General features: G+C 36.0%; 1 pseudogene; it reads right to left on the reverse strand.

Moving 5' to 3' along the window:
• Positions 1 to 5629: 5629 nt before the first annotated feature.
• On the reverse strand, positions 5630 to 6127 carry LOC123836568 (large ribosomal subunit protein uL23-like; annotated as a pseudogene).
• Positions 6128 to 7519: the final 1392 nt, after the last annotated feature.

Genomic DNA, 7519 nt, shown 5'->3' on the forward strand with positions numbered 1-7519 from the left:
GCCACTTAGTGAACAATCTTTACGACCCCACTGATTGTAATCCTATTTCTGTAATAAACCACATTTACCTCTATGCTTAGGTTTATTTTTCAGGCTGTCTACTCTGTTCGACCGATCCATTTGGCTATTCCTGTATTTATGCCTAACTTCTTTAATTACTACAGGCATGCCTCAGAGACATTGTGAGTTCAGTTCTAGAATACTGCAATAAGGAAAATACTGCAATAAAGTGAGTTAAATGAATGGTTTCCCAGTGCATATAAAAGTTATGCTCACACTATACTGTAGTCTATTAAGTGCACAAAAGCATTATGTCTAAAAAAAATTAATATGCCTTAATTTAAAAATATGTTATTGCCAAAAAAAATGCTAATCATTATCTGAGAGTTCAGTGAGTCATTATCTTTTTGCCTGGGGAGGGTCTTGCCTTAATGGCTGTTGACTGATCCAGGTGGTGGTTGCCAAAGGCTGGGACCACTGGGGCGATTTCTTAAAATAAGACAGTGAAATTTACTGCACCGAATGACTCTTCCTTTCATGACTGATTTTTCTGTAGCTTGCAATCCTACATGCTACAGCATTTTACCCATGGTAGAACTTCTTTCAAAATTGTAGTCAATCCTCCCAAACTCTGCTACTGCTTTATCAGCCATGTTCACGTAATATTCTAAATCCTTTGTGGTCATTTCAACAGTCTTCACAGCATCTTCACCAGGAGTAGAGTCCATCTTAAGAAACCCACCTTTTTTGTTCATCCATAAGAAGCGGCTCCTCATCCACTCAAATTTGATCATGAGATTGCAGTAATTCAGTCCCATCTTCAGGCTCCATTTCTGCAGTTCTCTTGCTATTTCTCCTACTATTCCTACCACATCTGCAGTTACTTCCTCTGCTGAAGTCCTGAACCTCTCAAAGTCATTCATGAGGGTTGGAATCAACTTCTTCCAAACTCCTGTTAATGATATTTGAACCTCTTCCCATGAATCACAAATGATCTTAATGGCATCTAGAATAGTGAATTCTTTCCAAAAGGTTTTCAATGTACTCTGCCCAGATTCATCAGAGGAATGACTATCTACGGCACCTCTAGCCTTAAAAAATATATTTCTTAAAATAATAAGACTTGAAAGTTGAAACTGTTCCTTGATCCATGGGCTGCCGAATGGATGTTGTGTTAGCAGGCATGAAAACAATATAAATGTAGCTGTACATCTCCATCAGAGCTCCCAGGTGACCAGGTACATTGTCAATGAGTAGTACTATCTTGAAAGGAATATTTTTTTCTGAGCAGTCGGTCTCAACAATGGGATAAACCATGTTATATACAGATGTGCTGTCATCCAGGCTTTGTTGTTCCATTTATAGAACATAGGTTGAGTAGATTTAGCTTTATTTGTAAGGGCCCTAAGATCTTTGGAATGGTAAATGAGCACTGGCTTCAACTTAAAGTCCCCAGCTGCATTAGCCCCTAGGAAGAGAGCCAGCCTGTCCTTCGAAACTTGGAAGCCAGGCATTGACTTCTCTTCATATGGAAGTCCTAGATGGCATCATCTTCCAGTAGAAGGCCATTTCATCTACACTGAAAATCTGTTGTGCAGTGTAGCCGCCTTCATGAATGATCTTCGCCAGATCTTCTGGAGAACCTGTTGCACCTTCTACAGCAGCCCTTTGATGTTATGAAGACAGTTTTTTTTTTTCCTCAAATGTCATGAACCAGCCTCTGAGAGCTTCAGACATTTCTTCTGCAGTTTCCTCACCTCTCTCAGCCTTCAGAGAATTGAAGAGAGGTAGGGCTTTGCTCTGGATTAGGCTTTGGTTTAAGGGAATATTGTTCCCGGTTTGATCTGTCTAGACCTCTAAAATTTTCTCTATATCAGCAGTAAGGCTATTTTGTATTCTTATCATTTGGGTGTTCACTGGCATGGCACTTTTAATTTCCCTCAAGAACTTTCCTTTTGAGGCGCCTGGGTGACTCATTTGGTTAAGCCTCGAACTCTTAATTTTGGCTCAGGTCATGATCTCAGGGTTGTGAGATCAAGCCCCATGCTGGGCACCACACTGGGGGCAGCACCTACTTAAGATTCTCTCTCCCTCTGCCCCTCTCACCTCCCCTTCTCTAAAAACAAACAAACAAACAAACAAACAAAAACCTTTCTTTTTGCCAGAGGAGAAGGGGGGGGATGGGCAAAATGGGTGAAGGGGAGTGGGAGGTACAAGCTTCTAGTTATGGAATGAATAAGGCACAGGGATGAAAGATGCAGCACAGGGAATATAGTCAATGATACTGTAATAGTGTTGCATGGTGACACACGGTAGCTCACTTGTGGTGAGCACAGCATAATGTATAAACTTGTCAAATCACTATGTTGTACATCTGAAACTAATGTAACATTGTATGTCAACTATACTTCCACTAAAAAAAAAAAAGAACTGGGGCGCCTGGGTGGCTCAGTTGGTTAAGCAACTGCCTTTGGCTCAGGTCATGGTCCTGGAGTCCCTAGATCGAGTCCCTCATCGGGCTCCCTGCTCGGCAGGGAGTCTGCTTCTCCCTCTGACCCTCCCCCCTCTCATGTGCTCTCTCTCATTCTCTCTCAAATAAATAAATAAAATCTTTAAAAAAAAAAAGAACTTTCCCTTTGCATTCACAATTTGGCTGTTTCCTGCAAGAGGCCTAGCTCGTAGCCTGTCTTAGCTTTTGACATGCCTTCCTTACTAAGCTTAATCATTTCTGGTTTTTGATTTAAAGTGAGAGTTGTGTGACTCTTCCTTTCACTTGAACACTTAGAGGCCATTGTAGGGTTATTAATTGGCCTAATTAGAATATTGTTGTGGCTCAGGGACTAGGAAGGTCCAAGGAGAGGGAGAGAGTTGGGGAATGGCTGATTGGTGGAGTGATCAGAACAAGCACATTTATCAGTTAAGTTCATCATCTTTTATGGGTGTGATTTGTGCTGCCCTGAAGCAATTACAATAGTAATATTGAAGATCACTGACTATAGATCACCTTAAGAAATATAATAATAATGAAAAATTTTGAAACATTGTGAGAATTACCAAAATGTGACACAGACACAGTGTGAGCAAAAGCTATTGGAAAATGAGACACATAAACTTGACTGATGCAGGGTTGCCACAAACCTTCAATCTGTAAAAAACGCAGTGTTAAGAATTACAGTCAAACAAAGCACAATAAAATGAAGTATCCCTGTATAGCTTTGTAATATGTTTTGATATCTATTAGACGGCCTCACTCCTTGCTTCTGCTTCAGAATCACTTGGCTTTTCATATGCTTTTATTCCTCCATGTAGATTTTAAATTAGTCTATCAAGTTCTATGAAAAACACTGTGGAAGTTGCATTAACTTTACAGATTAATTATGGAATAAATAACATCTTACAACAGTGAGTAGGAAAAAAACTGTCATTATATTATTATTTCCAACTATGAATATTATATCTCTGTAATTTTTAAGTCTTCTCTTATATAACTCAAAAAAATTTAATAATTATCTCCATAAAAGACTAGCATATCTCATTGTAACTAAAAAAATCTCTAGGTACCTGGGATGTTATTAGAATTATAAATTTGATTTTTTAACAATTCTATTACTTTTTCTAGTTGTAAATTTTAGGATTTAGGAGTAATTTTGAGTTTGTGTCCAGCAACTTTGAAGAACTCTATTATGTTCTAAAAAATTATCCTGTAGATTTTCCTGGATTTTCAATGTAGGTGGACATATCATGTGCAAATGATGATAATATGGTTCCTTCTTCTCTTTTCCCTTAATCTTACATCTTTGGATAGTCTTCTCAAATTTGCCATCAGAATAATGAATTATAGATCTAATAGCAGGATTCTGGTATGTTTGTCTTACTGTGACCTATATTATACATGCTCTAAAATTTTGTATTAAGGAGGATGTCTAGTAGGGTTTTTTTTGCTTTTTGGGGGGGTATCATATTCTTTATCAAGTTAAGTTCTCTTCTCTTCCTCCTTTTTTAAGAGCATCTGTGAAATTTACTGGACTTTTCCTTTTTATCTTGATGATTATATAAAATTTCTCCTTGGATCTTTAATGTGGTTAATTGTGATAAAAATCCTAAATTGAACTATCCTTGCACTCCTTGCATAAATCATACATTTTCATGTTGTTGTTTTGTTATCAATAAATAATTAAATATGAAAATATTTTGTTAAATATTTGTTTAATAAATTAAATTGTCCATGATGTTCTATAATTGTATAGTCTGTCACTACTCTTGACATTAAGCCCATCCTAGAGTCTCAAAAATATTGAATTATGTTCTTCTTTCTCAATACCTGCAAGTGCTCATATAGCATAAAAATTTCCTGTATATTCAAAGTTTATTAATTATTTAATTATTTAAATTATTTAAATTCTTGGCAAAATATTTCATACTATCTTATTTTTTAAATATGCATTTCTTAAATAATGTCTCCTTTTTTTACTAACATTGTATATTCTTGTCTTCAATTTATATTTCTTTATTAATATTTCCAGAGGTTTGTCTGTTATTTTTTCTAAAGAATCATCTTTTGTTTTCCTATGTCTGCTTTTTTAAAACTTCAGAAAATCTGCTTTTATCTTTCTTATTTACTTTAACTTTTATTGGATTTTTTTTCTGCCATTATTTTCCCAGCTCCTGGAGTTGTTACTGTGCCCTGTTATCTTCATTGTTTTCTAATTTAAAAAAATTTAAGGATAATTGCAGCTGCTTTACTTGTTATATAACAATGTTTTGTCAATCAGTTCTAAACAATTTGTAATTTATATTAGAACTATACCTTAATTTCTTCATTCTTTTGAATTTTTGTGCTTTGGATTTCACAGATAAAGGGAGTTTTTCTTTTGTTTCAAAATTTATTTCATTTTGATCAGAAACTTAGTCCTTCAGTACTTTTGTTCAGCCTACCTGGTGCGCTATTATATGGCCGTTCTTGTAAATGTACCATGTGTTTTGTTTGTTTTTTAAAATAATGTGGATTCATTTTATACTGGATACAGCCTTCTATACCATGACTGTCACATAAGTTTGATTATTATAGTATTGAAGCCTTTTACATTCTATTTTTTTTTTTTTTAGTTTACTTAATATATCAGGTGTTCAAATTTCTTAAAAACTCCTGCTATGTTTATGAATGGGTTGGGGTTTTTTTTGTTTTGTTTTGTTTTTACTGTTCAATGTTTGCTTTATATGTTTTTTGGTTTGTTTAAAAATTCTGGACATCTAACATAATGATAATTTCTTTGTGGATTTTCCTTTTATCATTATATAATGGTTCCCTACCTCTAGTAATGCTTTCATATTTAATTCCTTTGGTTCTAGAATTAGTACTGCTATATCAGCTTTTTCTTAGTACTTCCTTACAAATCTCATTTTATTATTTTTTTTCAGTACCATTGCCATTATGTAAACAGTGTACAGCAGGATTAAAAACACCTCTGAGGAATTACTGAAATATTTACCCTGCTTATAATTTCCTTTCGTGTTTTTTATTTACCATATTTTTAAAACTGTTTTTCACTGCCTTACTTTGGATTTTTGAATTTTAAATTCTTCCTTTATTCTGTACTTTTTTTTTTTTTGGTTTGGTGAAAAAATTTATATTTAGATTTAGCCAGCTGGACTCAGTTTAGATGATTCCAATTTTGTTGGCAACATCCAAAGCATCATAGTCAGGAGCCAGTTAAACATATGCCTTCTTCTCTCCATCAGGCCTGATCAAGGTGTTGACCTTGGCCACATCGATGTCATAGAGCTTCTTCACAGCCTGTTTGATCTGGTGCTTATTGGCCTTGACATCCACAAGGAACACAAGTGTGTTGTTGTCTTCTATTTTCTTCATGGCTGACTCAGTAGTCAGGGAGAACTTGATGATGTCATAGTGATCAAGTTTGTTTTTCCTGGGGGCGCTCTTTCGAGGATATTTGGGCTGCCTTCACAGACGCAGTGTCTTTGGTCGTCGGAATGTAGGTAACCTGCGGATCTTCTTTTTTTTGTGACTGTGGATGCCTTTCAGCACCACTTTCTTGGCCTTCAAAGCCTTTGCTTTGGCTTCAGCTTTGGGAGGGGCAGGGGCTTCCTTCTTAGCCTTCTGTGCCATCTTCGTAAAAGGGCTGTTCTGTACTTCTTAAAAAGTTATATTTTCTATTTTGCTTTTATTAGTGCTTAGCACAACATCTTACCCTGCATCTTTAACAAAGCTGTATATAATCAATGTGGTTAGCATCGTCCTGAATAAGGCACTAAAATGCTCTAAGCTCCCACAAACACCCTAACTTTCTACATCCCATGATTTATTATTGTATGTTTACCTTTATTTTTATAACTCTCCTAATTCACTATATTACTTTTTTTAAAAAGATTTTATTTATTTATTTGACAGAGACATAGCGAGAGAGGGAACACAAGCAGGGGGAGTGGGAGAGGGAGAAGCAGGCTTCCCGCAGAGCAGGGAGCCGGATGTGGAGCTCCATCCCCGGACCCCAGGGCCATGACCCAAGCGGAAGGTACATGCTTAACGACTGAGCCACCCAGGCACCCCCACTATATTACTTTTTATTATTTTTAATTCTTGATGGTTCCCCCCGTGTTTCAAAGGATGCTTCATCTTCTGTTGTTTCTCAGAATATCCTTCCGTAATAAATTTTCTTGTTCTTCTATATCATTTTCTCTCTTTAACAAGCTTCTGTGGGTAAGGAAATGTTCAGTCTTCATATATCAAAACTAATTTATTTTATCCTCACCTCTTAATGATAATTTGTTTGGTGTTGAATTCTCAGCTGAAGCTATTCTTCCCAAACACTTTGAAACTATTCTATTTTCTTCTGGCCTTAGTTGTTCCTAAGGCGAAACTGGCTCTGAGTCTGCTTATCATGAGTTTTAGGTAATGTGTCTATTTCCTTTAGAAGCTTTAAAAATCTTGTCCTCTTCTTTGATATTCTGAAATATCACTGAAGAACATAATTAGATGGGGATTTTACAAAATTATTTCCTGCTTGACACTCTGAGCTTGCCTTTTCATGTTCTTCTTTGATTCAGGAAAATGCTCCACCCTTTTCTTTTCTTTTTTTTTTAAAGATTTTATTTACTTCACAGAGAGAGACACAGTGAGAGAGGGAACACAAGCAGGGAGAGTGGGAGAGGGAGAAGCAGGCTTCCCGCCGAGCAGGGAGCCCCATGCGGGGCTCGATTCCAGGACTCTGGGATCATGACCTGAGCCGAAGGCAGACGCTTAACGACTGAGCCATCCAGGTGCCCTCCACCCTTTTATTTTCAAATATTGTTTACCTCCTGGAAATTCAATTGTGTGTTGGAGTTTCTTGTTCTTAACTTTTATATTTTTCATTTTTCTTTCCTCCCTGTGATGGGCTTTTTCAACTTTAACAAATTTTATTTTTCATTTTATAATTTCTTTTTAATTCTTTTAAAAATCTGCTCTGTTTCTTAAATATTTTTCTTTTTCTTTTGATTTTTATTATTTTATCTCTTTTTA

The sequence above is a fragment of the Mirounga angustirostris genome, unplaced genomic scaffold (assembly GCF_029215605.1).
Source record: "Mirounga angustirostris isolate CCGP_5_RB_7025 unplaced genomic scaffold, mMirAng1.0.hap1 SCAF_8, whole genome shotgun sequence".
NCBI classification, from domain to species: domain Eukaryota; kingdom Metazoa; phylum Chordata; class Mammalia; order Carnivora; family Phocidae; genus Mirounga; species Mirounga angustirostris.